The following is a 16,475-nucleotide window of genomic DNA, read 5'->3' as shown; positions in this document are numbered from 1 at the left end:
CCTGACTAATGTTTGTTTAAAATGACTTAGATGATTGATGACTGAGAATTTTTATAATTTACTTTACAATAAGCTTAATTCTTGATTATTTTTTTAAAAAGGCGTAAAGGGAGGTAAAAATAAGAAAAAATTAAATTAGTTTACCACAGAATATAGTATATTGTCAAACTCAATTAAATTCAAAAAGTATGTTAAAATTTATTGTTTTATTAATAAATTTTAATTAGATTCTCTTAAATGTTTGTATCAGTGAATATACAAGATCAGCCAGAAATAATGCTTTTTATCTTACGAGTATCCGATCAACTTCAGCAGAATCACCTTAATAAAGCATGGAATATGAAAAACTACACTGAAACACAAAAAGTAAGCGCCTCTAAACGTTTGCTGAGATTTACAAATTCTAAATATTATTGTTAATAATCATTAATAATTTTCTCCTAAAGAGAAGTATGGCTAGTATACTTTCTTTGATTATGACAAATTCAAAATTTTATTAACGCCAATAGCATTATGAGTTACTTATTTTATTTGGTATTACATCACTTATAGCAAAAATCAATTTAGAAATTACTATCTCACACGCTTAAAAATTAAAAAGAAGAAGAAAATAGACTTATTCACGCATTTAAAAAAATATATGAACTCAAATCTATAATGATACCGTTCGATATACTTAATTTAATTTAAATTCAATAAGTTTTAAATACAATAATTTACTTGAGGTATAATTGATTTTTTTTTATATACCTAGGAGCTGAGGTTTAATGTATTATAATCTCTGAGCTCGTTTCTTCTTTTGAATATCCTACCTAACTTTATTATGAATATTAACATTAAAAAATGATAAAAACAACGAGAAGACCTACTTTTTAAAAATACCTAATTTGAACCAATTTTTCGGTAGTTATATCTACTGCCGTTATTACGGTAATTAAAGTAAAATTAAATTAAATTAAAAATATAAATAAAATATACTTATCTTTCAAATTTCCTGCTGTACAGGGTGTTTTTTATATATTGCGACAAAATTCAGGAACGTGTTCTTTGGACAAAAATTCGCAAAAAAGTTCCTATAAACATAAGTCCTAAACCTTTTAGATTTTGAGCTACAGGGTGGCAAAGTTTTAACAAAAAAATGATTTTTTTTTCGATAACTTAATACCCCTGTAGATATTTGTCCCAAGATTGGTAAAGACAGGGTCTGCGTATCCAGAGCCATTTATCAACATAAATTAATTCGCACAAAAATTAAAAACCATGGACATGTTGCTCAGATTTGATTAGACTTTCTTTGTTCTAGTAATTATTCGTTTTTTTTTTTAGTTTATTGCAATTTTAATAATAAATAATAACATTTTTATTAATTAATTTAGTACAAAAGCCAGCCCAATTTAATAAAATTGTAATTGAGGATTTAAAACTTTTGCTTCTACAATTTTTAATTTAAAATACAAGTTTTTAAGTGATAAAAAAATATTTCATTTTTTATTATTTATTTAAGTAATATTATTATTTTTACAAAAGTTGTTCAAAGTGTGCTCCTCCAACATTAATACGAGCATCTAATCGACGTCGCATTGATTGGCGGACACGTTCAAAAATTCCCGGTGTCTGCCGAATTATGTCAGAAGACGTTATAATGCGATTACGCAATTTCTCCACATTATCAATTGGATTTCTATAAACCAGTGATTTGAGGTGGCACCACAAAAAAAAATCCAGCGGATTTAAGTCAGGAGACCGTAGGGGCCAAGGGTGAATACTTCCCCGACCTATCCAAGGATTTGGATACGTAATATCCAAATCCTGCCGAGCCACTAAACTAAAATGGGCTGGAGCACCGTCATGTAAAAAAAAACATTTGCTGTCTCAGCTGAATGGGGACATCTTCTAGCATCGCTGGTAATTCATTTTAAAAAAATTCTTGATACACTTGTCCAGTCAGGCAGTCAACTCAGTGGTAAAAAAATGGACCGATGAGAAAGTTTCCAATAATGCCGACCCATACATTAAGTGAAAACTGGTGCTGATGACGGTTTTCTGCCACAGCATGTGGGTTCTCATAACGCCATATGTGGTTATTGTGGAAGTTCATAATTGCGTCCCTAGAGAAATTAACCTCATCGGTGAAAAGTATTTTTCTTATAAACGGTGCATCTTGCCTAATGCGTTCTTGCATCCAACGACACAAAGCTGTTTTTTTCGGAAAATCGCACCCGCTGGTTATGATACGGGTATAAAAGGTTTGTTTTAAGATTATCCTAAACTGTAAAGTTACTAATGTGTACCGTCTGAGCCATTTTCCTAGTGCTTGTGGTGGGATCTTCCTCGAATTCATTGAGCACCTGTTCTTCAATTTGAGGAGTAACTATTCGGGGATGTCCGTTTTCAGCGGTGAGTTTTTTAAAGCTGCCGGTTTCACTTAGACGTTGGTGTAAACGCGTAAACATAAAGTGATGAGGGGCACGATTCGGGTAACGTTCAGCATAAATACGCAAGGCTTCTCATGCGTTTCCGTTAGCCACTCCATAAATGAAATGCATATCGCACATTTCATTATTTGTGTAATTGTTAGCCATTTTTTTTAACAAATTAATCTTGTCAACTGGCGAACAGTGACTATGATTTAAAATTTAAAATATCACAGAATCTTACAAATATCAACTTTATCGTGAACAGAGGAAAAATGTGGTAAAAATATTAAACTCTTAAACAAGAATGTAATTATCGTTGCGGCGGCGTTGTACGTAGTTACGTTAAAAAAAATTATGTTCGCAGGCTACTTCGCGATTTTGGAAGCGTGAAATATCTACACGTTACTCATATGTCACTTTTTTTAACATGTTAAATAAAGTGACATATTATGAACTACAATGAAATTTTAAATAAAATTTAAAAAAAAACTTACTTTTTATAACGATCATAGAAAAAATAAATTTTAGCGATCAGTCAAAGTAAAAAAATGTTTTTTAATTTTTTGTGCGAAAACAGTGCATCTAACGGACAAAGTCCAAGGAATCAAAAATTTTGCAAGATACAAGAATCATTAATATACAAGAAAAACCAGCGGCGTACCATTTTTCTTTATAAAAGTATTCAGCGGAAAACCCGCACACACGACACTGGCGAACATAAAAATGTTAAAAGTATGTTGGTAAATGGCTCTGGATACACAGACCCTACATACCAATCTTTGGACAAATATCTACAGGGGTATTTAGGTTATCGAAAAAAAACATTTTTTTGTTAAAACTTTAGCACCCTGTAGCTCAAAATCTGAAAGGTTTAGGACCTATGTTATAGGATTTTTTTTGCGAATTTTTGTCCAAAGAACACGTTCCTGAATTTTGTCGCAATATATAAAAAACACCCTGTATAATACCTCTTTCAAAACTCATTCCTAATTTGACAATACTTTAAATACTTTTTTATATAATTTCACGGTTTATTAATAGTTTGACAAACTGTTTTGAAAGATAACAAAACTTCAAAGGTTACTTCTTTAAAATTAAAGGGGTGTGATCTTAATGTAATTTAATGATAGAAAATATATGAATATCAAATATTTTAAGTTATTAATTAATTTTGAGAATGCCCTGTTCTACCTCTCTTTTTAGCAAAGGAATCCATGTATTATTAAAATCAACAGAACAAGTAGCTAAGCATTTATCTTAATTTAACATTGAAATTGGTTCCTTTGCTAAAATTGAGGAAGCATTCCAGTTTATTCTATGGTTACTGTCGAATGCATGTTGTGTAATTTTGGATTTTTTAAAAATGATTGTTTTTTATCTAAGATTTATGTTCATTAATTCTTTTTGGTAATGGTCTATAGGTTACACCTATGTAAAATTTATCTCAAGTACAAGGAATTTTATTTATTACATTTTTATTAAATTAATTTTCATTGAAAGATTTAGTTTTTGTTATTAAATATCATAATGTGTTTTGTGATTTAAAAATAGTTATTATTTTAAATTTTTTAGCAATTTTTTTATCTTATCAGAAAAACCTGGAATAAATGGTAAAATAAGATTTGTCGTAAAAATTGATTGATTCAATTTTATACGTGGATTATCAAACTCTTTAAAGCAATTTTCCAAAAATTCTTTGGGATAATTATTTTATATTAAGATATTTTTAATAAAATCTCTTTCAGTTGTTAAATATTGATAATTACAAATAATGTTTGCACGATCATATAAACTTTTTACCACTCCTCTTTTTACCATTATTGGATGATTAGAATTAAAATTAAGATATCTATTAGTATTAGTTGGTTTACGGTAAATTCTAGTTTCAAAATTGTGTAAAACTTTTTTAATATCAAGAAAAGGAAGCTGACCATGAGCCTCCTTTTCAAGAGAATATTTTATAGAAGATTCTTTGAAGTTAATGTAATTTAAAAAATTTATAAGATCTATTTTGTTATGGTGATATATTAAAAAAATATCATCATTATATCGCCACCATTTCTTAGGTTTTTCCCAACCCAACTCAACCAACCCAACCCAACCCAACCCAACCCATAGCCATAACAAAGTTTTGTTGATAAAATTCATTATTGTATTGGAAATAAGTAGTTTTTACACAATAGTTTAAAAGTTTTAAAATTGTACTAGCGCTTAGTGTTATACGTTCTGCTAAATTATTATCATTCTCTAATTTACTTTTAACAATATTAAAAGTTTTGTTAACGGGAACATTAGTAAAAGACCACAATAAAACTTACCAATAGATCTTGAGGGTTAAAAAAAATTGTAGAAAGTTTTTTTTAAAAGTGTTGAGAATTTTTAATGTAAGAATCAGAATTATTAGTGTATGGAATTAAGATATTTAAAAGATATTTTGCAAGAGGGTGAGTAGGTGAATTTACTACTAACTATAGGTCTTAAAGAAACATTTATTTTAGGTATTTTTCGTAAGCCATAAAAATGTGGTGTTTTACTATTATGTGGAGTTAATTTAAATCTATCAATATCAGAAAATTGGTTTTTATGCTTTTTAAGGAAATTATAAATTTGTCTTTCAACTTTTTATGTAGGATCTTTAGATAATTTAAAATAATTACCATCATTAAATAATAATTTTTATTTATTTTCATAAGTGTTAATATTTAAAAGAACAGTAGCATTACCTTTATCGGCTGGAAGTATTTTAATAGTGTTATCGGATTTAAGTGTCTTTAAAGCTTTTAATTCTATAAAAAGTTTAAATTTTGTTTAAATTTTTAATTGGTTTTTCAATTTCTATCTTTGTCCTAATTCTAAATTCATCTTGTTGATCCCTTGGTAAGTCTTTCGTTGCGTTTTCTATAGCTAAAATGATATTTAATTTAGGCAGAATTTTTGGAGTAATTGAGTAATTGAGACCTTTAGAAAGAACAAGCTTTTAGCAATATAACAAATAGCATTCATAACACTTATTTTATAACTATACAGGGTATCTGACACAAAACAGTCCACCCTGAAAATCTTGAAAAATTAAAGTTTTTGTTTAGCCAAAAACCGCCGAACACGACAAATTTAATATTGAGGGGGGCATTTATTGGAAGAAATTGCGTTTCCCTGACGTCATACCCTCACCCCCCAGAGTCGAGTGATATCTTGAATTAAAGGTAATTTTATTCTCTGCATAGCCCTATTTTTATTTTTTTATTTTATTAATTCGTTCTCAACAAATAAAAAACTAGTAACTGTGGATCAAAAATAAACCTTAATTTAAATGAAAAAAATTAAAAGTATATTAGGCTTAAGACTTATTTTATTAAATATTGAAAAGGATTTTCGTTAACTCCATACAAAAAACACAATTGTTGTTCAAAACGTGTGAGAACATTTCGGGCGTGAAACTGACATTCGTTTACAATTCTATTTCGAAGGACGTTGTGGCAATGACTTTGAACTTGAATGACTTTGACATAAAGAAAATACAAAGGGTAATCGGGAGATCTAGGAGGTCATTCTACGGTACCTCTCACCAGGACTAGATTAAACAAATACTTCGTACTACTGTTGCTATTGCTAACTTTAAGAAAACACCGATACCAAATTAAAAATTACTAAACCAGCAAAAGCGTCGAAATATGCATGTATTTACTGCATATTTTGACGTTTTTGACAAGATATTTGAATTTTCGGAATTACTTTTTTCTTGATTAGATAACACCTGGATAATTAAAAAAAAATATGCAGGAAACAAAACTGCAAGATTTAAACTTTTGAAGAATGTATGCCACGTTTATTTATATTTCTTGAGAACCAATTGATAAAATAGAAATAAAAATAATTATTATAAGATAAAATTACCTTTAATTCAAGGACCCCTAATTTTTGAAAATATTTACAGAGTAAAGTTTCTCAATGTAATAAAAAAAATTAAATAATTTTAGCAATTATTAAAAATTTAAATTAAAAGTATTAAGTTTAAGAATAGTTGCCTTTTAAAGAAAAATAAAACGTTATTCCGATACCGGGAATCGAACCCGAGCCTCCTGGGTGAGAGCCAGGTATCCTAGCCACTAGACCATATCGGATATATTAGAAACTTTGTAAGAGTAAGATTTCGATTTTTTTTATTTCTTTGGATTTTTATTAGTTGTTATTTTAATTTATAAATAGAAAAAATTATTAAAAAGGTTTGAAATGTTTCGCTTTGGTTTATTCTCAGGACACAAACTATTTCATAAGTATTGAAAACAATTGACATGAGGGCTGTGAGGGGGGTGAGAGCATCGTCAGAGAAACGCAGTCAATAAATGTCTCCTTCAATATTAAATTTTACGTTTTTGACTAAACAATCTATTTTTCGAGATTTTTAGAGTGTACTGTTTTGTCTCGAATACCCTGTATATTTACATGAATATCAATATCTAACTTGGTAAAACGAATAAAAAAAAACAAAATAGTATAGTAGATTACTAGAAAAATGATAACATAATACTTGACACAGTATAAAGTCCTAGAAAGAGATTCAATTTTAAGACAATTCATATCATTATAAGGAATATTTAACTTAAAACCATTTCTTCTCAAAAACTTTTGTTCTATCATGTCAATGATGTAAAATGTTATCAGAATGGATAACATAAAATGACTGTCAAATGGACGATGCGTATTCTAAAACTGATCTGACTAAGGCACAGTAAACATCTTTCAATACCAAAAGATTCAATATCAATAAAGCAACAATCAAAAAGAAATGCAAAGGGGTACCCACCCTGATGAATACTTGATGTAATTACAACTTCTTCATACAAAGTTTTTTATTTTCACTGCTTATATTTGAATTTTAAGAAAGCCACCAAACCCCAACAGGTCACCAAAAATAGATGACAATAATATCGACTTCTGGTGATTAGTCGATGATTAGTAAAGGTTGTTGTGGAACCTTTTACTGGTACATTGGATGCAAGTCATGGTTTGCCACCAACAGACTACCTCTTACATAATAAAATTAGGATTTATAATCTAATCATATAAGTTTTTCTATAAGAAATCTGAGAGAAGTAAATGAGCTTTGGGATATACGGAAAGCCTAGGCTTAGAGCGGCCGACTAAGAATCCTACAAACAAATTTAGTACACATATGTATCTTCTCAGGGATTTTTAAGGAAGGCAGAGAGTTTTCAAATCTCTCTTATCTCATTTTAGAGGCCTGTATCTTAAAATCACATTTATTCTGCAATATCTTATAGCGTTGAAATGTCTGTATTACGGAAAAGAGCAGTCAGGGCTCTAGCAGAATTAGGATGTAGGAACGACTATGTCGAGATTTTAATGCATCAGAAGATTCTCACATTTTATTTTGCATAAGTACTTGAAAGTGTAGTCTATATTTTCAGAACGGAGTATTATAGTACAAGGCAGAGAAATAATTTACTTGTTTCGTTTCCTAGATGGCAAAGATAACTCAATGTAAGAGTAGCTTAGATTTTATGCAAGTTATTTTTTTCAATATTATCTTTCTTTCTTATTCTTCAAATTAAAATATCGAACTCGAAATATTAGCATGATATTAAGCAACACATTATGTATTTAAAATAATTCTAGTTATTAAGAATTTTGGTCTTATATACAGAGTAAGTTATTAATATTTCACGAAAACTTAAACGCGTATTCCTTGAGTCAAAATATTGAAGAAACTTCCTATAAACTTATGTTCTAAAATACTTAATTTGAAAGTAAACAAGAATAAACATATAAAATTAGGTCTGGAAAGGTTTTTTAAGATAATAAATTTAATTTTTTTGATAGTTTTTGTGTCACTAATAGAGGGCGCCACATATTAAATTGTAAGTTTTTAAATACAACAATGAAAACAACCATTTTATTTATTCAATTTCATTCTTATAAAATCAAAGGTTTTTACAAAATGAAAAAGTGATTACCATGACGTAAAACGCAAACTAGGAGTAGAGGTTATAAAATTTGTTGAAAGTGTTGCCCTCCAACTTTTATGAATCACTGATTCTAATTCTTTCAATCTTTATTATATTATATTATTGCTTGTACTATAGCTTGTCATTACCCTATTTTTTAACTCTTTTTGTTTTTGTTTTAACTCATTAACGCTTTTTTGAGAAATTTGCTTCATCGGTGAATAGTATTCTTACCACGAACGGCTGAAATAAAAGTTCCTTTATTTTTTTGAAGTTTACTTTTCATTGTTTATTTTTGGCATTTTATAAGCATTTTCGAACATAGGCTTATAGGAAGTTTTTTTCAATATTTTGACCTAACAAATACGCCCTTGAATTTTCGTGCAATATTAATGACTTTTTAAGGCCGATACCTATACTAAGCTAGTCCTAGTTACTGTTAAGAAATCACTGACAAGGCAAGTCTTGCATCAGTTTTAAAAAAACAAGGCTTGTTTCTACTTATAGGCTTCTTCAGTGCATGAAAACCATAAAATTAAAGAAAAAAATAAAATTACGTAAAAGATCAAAAGCAGCAAGATAAAACATCTGTATCAGGAAAGCATAAAATAACGTAAGCTGAATATTTAACCTAAAAGAGAAAAAATGGCGTTATTCGCTATGGTGCTAAAAACTGAAAAAACTCAAAATTCGGGGCGGTCAAATTAACCCAGTGAGCCTTGACACAGCGTGATTACGTAGCATTCCAATCAAAAAATGTTTGCATCGCGTGAAATAGCTTTGTCTCTCTCTTTCTGGATAACGAGGTTTGTCAGAAGTCAGTTACTGGCAAAGCCAGGCACCGGATAGGTGGCCTACTATATATTTGTTTTTTTTTTGTCCCACTAGCAATTTATTTATAAATTGCTGAATATATTAAAAAATTGTTGACAAAAATAGCATATTGTTAGACAACAATTTTCTTATATTATGTCAATGTTTCGACATTTATTAGGTCATCCTCAAGACATTAAAATATTACATACATATATATAAAATATTAAACAACAGTTTTGAATATTGTAACCTTTGCTAATTCCTAAATTTCCTTTGTAAATTTATCTGATTCGAAATAATATGAGTCCTCATTGCTAGAAGCCACTAACACTATATATATCTAAGTCAAGTTCGTTTAAACTATGTGTACTACGTTAAACTCTACAGTCGTGGTCGATTATTAGCCTGAGATAGTAATAAGAGTACTTGTCTATGCACACACCTTGCTTGCTCGTTATGAAATCTTTTTCCTAGAGCATTTTAGATAAAGACAACTAAAAATCATCTTCATCCAGCCAACTTTGATTTTTATAAAAGATAAGGATTTCTTGCAAACATTTTAGTCTCATTTCTAATAACACTTTTAATATTTTCAAAATTATCTTTAAAATAAATTTTTCTTGCTCGCTTCTGTTAATACGTCCTAAAGAACCTTTAAAATAATCCAAAATATGGAAGTTTCGGCCTTGTTTAGAATATATTCTTTAAAGTTAAAAAAACTTACGTCTCGAGACTGTCAGCGGTGTATTTAAAGATACCACACATCCCACAAATAATGTAAAAAATGCAAAATAAGACAGGTTTTACATGATATAAGTAATTACCCTATTTAAGTTTAGAAAACTTTCAATCGTGGCCTTTGCGGCGTTCTTAGTATAGATAGTCCAAAAAAAACATATATATGGAATCTTTTGACGATTTCTTAAACTTATTAATATATTAGCACAAGAAAAAACTTTAAAAATAATAGTTTTAAATATGGAAACTACAGAAAATATTTTTGAAATAATAAATTTCAACAAAAACAATGGATCAAGCGGATGTGCGAACGACGTCGGGTGATAATAATAAGTCAATATTCATTCATAATTTGCCTTTAACAGGAAATTTGACTACCATACTTTTCTTCCTAATAAAGGAACAATATCCTTTTCTAATTATTCAGTAAATGCAGTAAAACCTATAATTTAAGTTTATCTTGAAGAAGTAAACGTGTAACAGTAAAGGTGTTTAGGCTGTGTAAAATAGTTTAAACTGGCAAATCCACATTGAAAACCTTGAACTACAAAAATTTGGAACACATATATATTAGAAAATTACGGGACTCTGTGGGTCTTTAGAGTTTAAAGTATATTATGCCCTTTTTATTCTGTAATGAACTATTGCGTTTTTATGTGAAGGAGTTCAGCATATGCTGATGGAACCTTTACAGTCCAGAGAAGAGCAGCAGACCTGTAAGCAACTTTACAATTATTAAATACAATTTTTTTAAAGGTCACATTTACATATAAAAGATTTATTTGATTTAAAAATTTGGATTTAAAAAAATCATGTGTTACGTTGAAAAGTTGTTATTGAAAAAAGATAATTTTAAAATATATTATAAAGCAACCTCTATGCAATACCAGAATATATTCTCAATGAACAAAAGGAATCGCAGAAAATTTTAAATACACATTTTAAGAATTAATAAGTAAAACAATAAATCAACTACAGAACTCGTTCTGTTTGCGGACGATACAGCTATAATAGCTTCTTAGAAAAATCTCAGAATGCTTCATGCAAAATCTTGTCTTGAATAATGGAAACTAAAAATAAATAATAAAAAGGCTTTGCTAATAAAACTTAGTTTATACTAAAGATCTAGAAACCAAATAATACACAAATTATTTGCTAGTTTTTAACGGTTGAGAGAAAAACAATATATTCTATATTCTCTACTAAGTAAAAAACACACTAAAAAACATAACACTTAAAAAACGAAAAAAAAATTTTTAAAAATGAGATTAAAGCTTCTTTTTGGATCGAGTATTTTTAAATATGCCTCTAAATCTAATAAAGGGTATTTTAATAAGAGAACGCAAGATTTAAATTGTGCGCCATGTTTGACAGTCATATTGTCACATTATTATGACGTGACAAATCGAAAGTTGACAGATGGGAGTTAGTAAACATGAAGGTAGAACAACGCGTCTTGATTGTCAAAAATTATTATTAAAAAAGTGAAAGTTTAATTGCGTTTAATGATCAATCGAAATAATGTTCCTAATTCATTTACTGTGAAAAAAATAATCAAAATATTTGAAAGTACTGGCTTGGTTAGTGCTGTAAAACACATGATACAAGCTCGTAGAAGTCGTTCAGAACAAAACATCATGGCAATTCGCGGGAGTGTGACAAAAAGGCCAGAGACGTCAATTCGTCATCAGGCATAAGAATTGGACTTACAAACAAATTTCTACGACTAAAGACTAACAAATTTCTGACAGCAGACCATTAACAGCAAAGAGAATTCACCAATTGGATCTTTGGAGCAACCTGCTAATTCTGCAATCAAAATCATTTTCAGTTATGAGGCTATTTTTACCTTAATGACTTCGTTATTATGCAAAACTGTCGCACTTGGAGCATCGAAATTCCATTTATCAGAAAGGTATGCATCTATAACGTGTCACTGTATGGTTTGCATTATGGTCTGAAGTAATATTTGGACCGTTTTTTTCGAAAATAAAGAATATAATTTATCCAGTAACGCAGAATGGTGAACGCTTTAATGCTATGATAACACAGTTTCTTGAGCCTCATTTGAAAGCTATTGATGTTGACGCCATATGGTTTCAGCAGGACGGTCCTACCGCCCATGAAACATTGACCATATTGCACAAGTTAACTCCTGGTCGTGTTATTTCCCGATTTGTTATCATGAATTGGCCTCCACGCTCTTACGATTTAAAGTCTTTAGACTTTTGAAGTACCCGGCTTATACCTATAAGCCTGCAACCATGGAAGCTTTGAAAGCCGAAACTAGATGCTGTATCAATGAAATACCACCACATGTATACATGTATATGAAAATTTCGTCAAAATGGTATATTCTCAAGTTAAAGCTCTTTCAAAATAAAATAATAACATTGATTACTGTATGCATAAGAAATATTGATCTTAGAACTGATCATTTAAATACACCCTGAGAACCCATCAATTTTAATGTCGCTGATTTCTCTTAAAATATTAAATAAAACAAACTTGTCGAAGCTATACGAATTTGGCATTTTAGCTAAACTTTGTTGGTCTTTCTTTTACTTTTTCATATATAAATAGCTGAGTACTATAGAGTTGTTGGTCCTGGTAGTCATACCATAATGGTACTCATATCGTTTGCACACCTGGGTGGCAGTGTGTGTGGCTATTCCTGATGTAGAGTGTTACCGATCTTGGGTGAAATGTCAAATTCACATCAGAGGATTGTAATCTGCCCATTCTTAATGCTCAGTATCTGATCAGTTCAGTTTCAGTCTGCCAGTGCTGTTACCTGGAGATCTCGAGGTATATGGCGCACGGACTAGACCGATTTGAAACTAAAGTAAGTCCTATATAAAAAGCTGGTATTACTTTGCGCATATAGTGCGATAAGCAGTAATTTCAGTAGCCTGTAAATTCTATCCTTCAAGACTTGTAAGTGATGCTGTTATATTAAAAAAAATATTCACCACTAAGGCGACGTTCCCTTATTACGTCATCACGACTGGGAAGAAGGAAAGTCAAGCAATTTTTCATAGATGAGGACAAGGGGAGGAGGGTGCTGTAGAAATATTAACGTCAACATTTTTAATTTTAAAATTCTCTTTTTATTACATTTACATATTAGACAATTGACCCCACGAATAATTTCTTAGGATTTGAATAAATCTGGATTGGTGGCATTATTGATTTTTGTATTTCCTGTAATTGGGTGACATAGCTGTTGGAAACATATGACTCTTTATTTATTTATTTAAAGTTGATTTTTCAATTCGCCGCACTGTGACGCTCTAGACTGGCTATTTAAGAATTATATATTCATATTTTGAATTATTAAAATTCAATAACCAATAAATATTCATCTACTCCTAGTTAAAAAACAATTTATTGATACATTTTTAGTAAAATTGATGCAAAAAACAGAAATAAGAAACTTCTTGATGTCATCAACTGTGGGAGGGAAAGGTTCATGGAAATGTTCACGATTAATGATAAGGGAAGGGAGGCGGTCAAAAATGGTCTATAAATTGATGACGTAATAGGGAAACGTCCTCTAATATATATTAGAAAAATAGGATTTAGTGAAGTCAATGTCAAAATGAGAATTGAGTTTGTTCATGTTAAGGATTCTGGCCTGCACAAAGTCATAATAAGCCTTAATCCACTCGGAACCGGCTTGCTAATTAGGCCTTTGAGTGTGCGTCACAATCGCCCTAATCGCTAATCAAGTTAGGCTACCTGGTCAATCAAACCCCTGGCAAATATTGGCGGCTTGCAGCTCTTGTGTAAATTAATCGATTTTTATCCGGCCACGTTTTGTTTCTATTTGCTTTGCTTTAGCCCATCCATTTTACGATTTTAGAGCCCATAGAGACTCGTTCTGTTTGTTTGCCTGATGACGGACTCGTTTGCCAGCTTGGCGATTTGTAATTTAGCGTTTTGTTACAGTGAGTTTTAGAGAGTGCTGGCAAAGGTAAAAGGTTATTAAATGGGACTTGATATTTCGAGAATCATAGAGGATTTAACGGTTCGGAACGGGGGAAATTTTTATTGTAGAAATATTTTTCATCAGGTTAAAATTCTTTTAAATGGATTTCAAGTTAATTGTGTGTAAGAAGATAAAGATATAATGAACTTATAAAACAATACGTTTTGTTTATAAGATGCTATACTAAGATGCTATTTTTTTCTTCTTTTATTTTTTGGATACATCAATTAGTATCATGCGTTTTTTTAAATAAAAAAGTTCTATACATGGTGCCTCAAGTAGAAACTAGAGCATCACCATTCATTTCGTTAAAAAGAATACCCTGTATATTATGACGTTTTACAACTTTATGATATATTCTGAATACTTTTTATATAGCAAACTATATGCCTACAGTCAATGGTTTGTTAAATATGACGTAAAAACAGACTAACGAAACATATGAAATTAAAACATAAAAATTTATTATAGATTTATTATAACTATAATTATTATAATATTAATTTGTTGCTCATTTGATTCAATACGTCCTTTGCAATAAAAATCTTGGTTCCAGGGTGTCTCAAGTAGAAACTATGACCCCTACATTAATTTTTTATGTGATTTCTTAAAAAGTAGACCTTATTATTTTCGAACAGTTTCCAATTTTAGAACCAACTTAACGAATAACGGTTTGTCATGCATTTGTGAGTATGATATCATTTTCATCATTTTTATTTGTTGTTTTATTCCCTGATTGACAAGAGGCTGACATACCTAGTAACGAGATGTGGTTTCAACAAGACCTCCTCACTTTGCTATCACCGTTCGATAATTTCTTGATGCAACTTTCCCTAACAGATAGATTGGACGAAGAGGGCCAATTGAATGGCTACGAACGTCCGGATATAGCCCCATTAGATTTTTTCTTATAAGTCTATTTGAAGTCCAAAGCTTATGTGAATAGACCAAATAATGTTGATGATTTAAAGCAAAGATTTCGACAAGCAATTAGAGTAATTAATCTGTGAGTGATTGAAAATGTGCAATTATTTACCATCTTCAAAAATGCATTGAAGTAAATGGACAATAAATTCATCACATCAGTTTTAATAAATATAAATTGTTATTTTTAATGTCGCATGTTTCATTAGTCTATTACGTCAAAGTTGACAAACCGCTGACTTTAGGCATATGTTATGTTAGACAAAAAGTATTCAGAATATATATAATTGTAAAATATCATGTATAGAATGTTCCTTTAAAAAAAAAAATGTTGAAGCAATAGTTTCTACTTGAGGTACCCCGTATAAAAAAATTGAATTGTAAAAAACACGCAGGTGATCGACGTGTCCAAAAAATAAATTAAGAAAATACACCTGAATTTTAAATGAATTTGTTCATCGTAAATGAAATCTTTAATATGGGTTGCATAATTTTTAGTTTCTATATTTTTACATTTAGATACAGTTTTTTTAACGTATATTATAAACTGGCAAAAATGTTTCAAAATAATAGGAAGTACAAAGGTGGTCTCAAAAGTACCCAGCCTGACCTAAAGATAGCGGTAGTTACTAGGTAAAAAAATATCACTCTATTAAAAAGTACTAATCTATAAAGCATATGTTTTAAGTTTGAAGATGCCACGTTGTTTAGTACTTGTTTTGTAGCTATTAATAATTCATGTTTTTAGTGAATTTGTGAAAATGAAGAAAATTGATCATCGTTATGTGGTCCTTTATTAATATGGTTAATACTTTTATTTAAAAAGCCTTAGCTCAACCAATATAAAAGCTGAACTAGATTATATTCTGGGTAAGTCGAGCTAACGAGCTACCAAGACCAGCATCGCAGTGCAGACTCCAGAAACGGTAAAGAAAATTTACAAAACGGTACTGGATGATCTTCCACTGAAAGTGTGCAAGCAAGCAGACATAGTAGGTATTTCAAAAAGTGTGGTACATCGCATATTATCTAACATGAGATGAATATCTGAACATGGGAAAGACGTGTGCTGTGTTTGCTCACACTCGAACAAAAACAGTGTCGTGAAGATGTTTTAATTTAGGCTTTAGCAAAGTTTTACTGTAACAAATCAGAATTTTTGCGCTATTTCATATCCATAAATGAAGCGTGAGTCATCACTTCACACCAAAGACAATAGCACAATAAAAACAATGGATTCAAAAGGGAGAGCCAGCTCCAAAGAAGGCGAAGATCGTTTCATCAACAGGCAAAATCATGGCATCCGTGTTTTGAGATGCGCATGAGATCATTTTCATTGAATATCTTGAAAAAAGTAAAACTATCAATGGCGAGTAATATGCAATCTTATTGCAGAAAGTTTGAGCGAATAAATCAAGCAAAAACGGCCGCATTTGGCTAAAAAGAAATTGTTGTTTCATCAAGACAATACATCAGCTCACGAATCTGTCACTATAATGGCCATGATAAACGAATGGAAGTTTAAATTGCTACCTCGTGTAATGTATTTACCAGATTTAGCCTCCTCGGCTTATTTTCTTTTTCCGAACTTAAAACAATGGCTGAGTGGTCGATGATTTCCTA

General features: G+C 30.3%; 1 non-coding gene across 1 annotated transcript; it reads right to left on the bottom strand.

The window, feature by feature from the left end:
- Nucleotides 1–6,466: 6,466 nt before the first annotated feature.
- Nucleotides 6,467–6,538, bottom strand: Trnae-cuc (transfer RNA glutamic acid (anticodon CUC)). The gene has a single exon. It is a non-coding gene; the product is annotated as a tRNA-Glu (tRNA).
- Nucleotides 6,539–16,475: the final 9,937 nt, after the last annotated feature.

Source organism: Anthonomus grandis, chromosome 4 (assembly GCF_022605725.1).
Source record: "Anthonomus grandis grandis chromosome 4, icAntGran1.3, whole genome shotgun sequence".
In the NCBI taxonomy this organism is placed as follows: Eukaryota; Metazoa; Arthropoda; class Insecta; order Coleoptera; family Curculionidae; genus Anthonomus; species Anthonomus grandis.
Note: the sequence above shows the minus strand (reverse complement) of the source record. Positions and strands in the feature narration are given on the sequence as shown.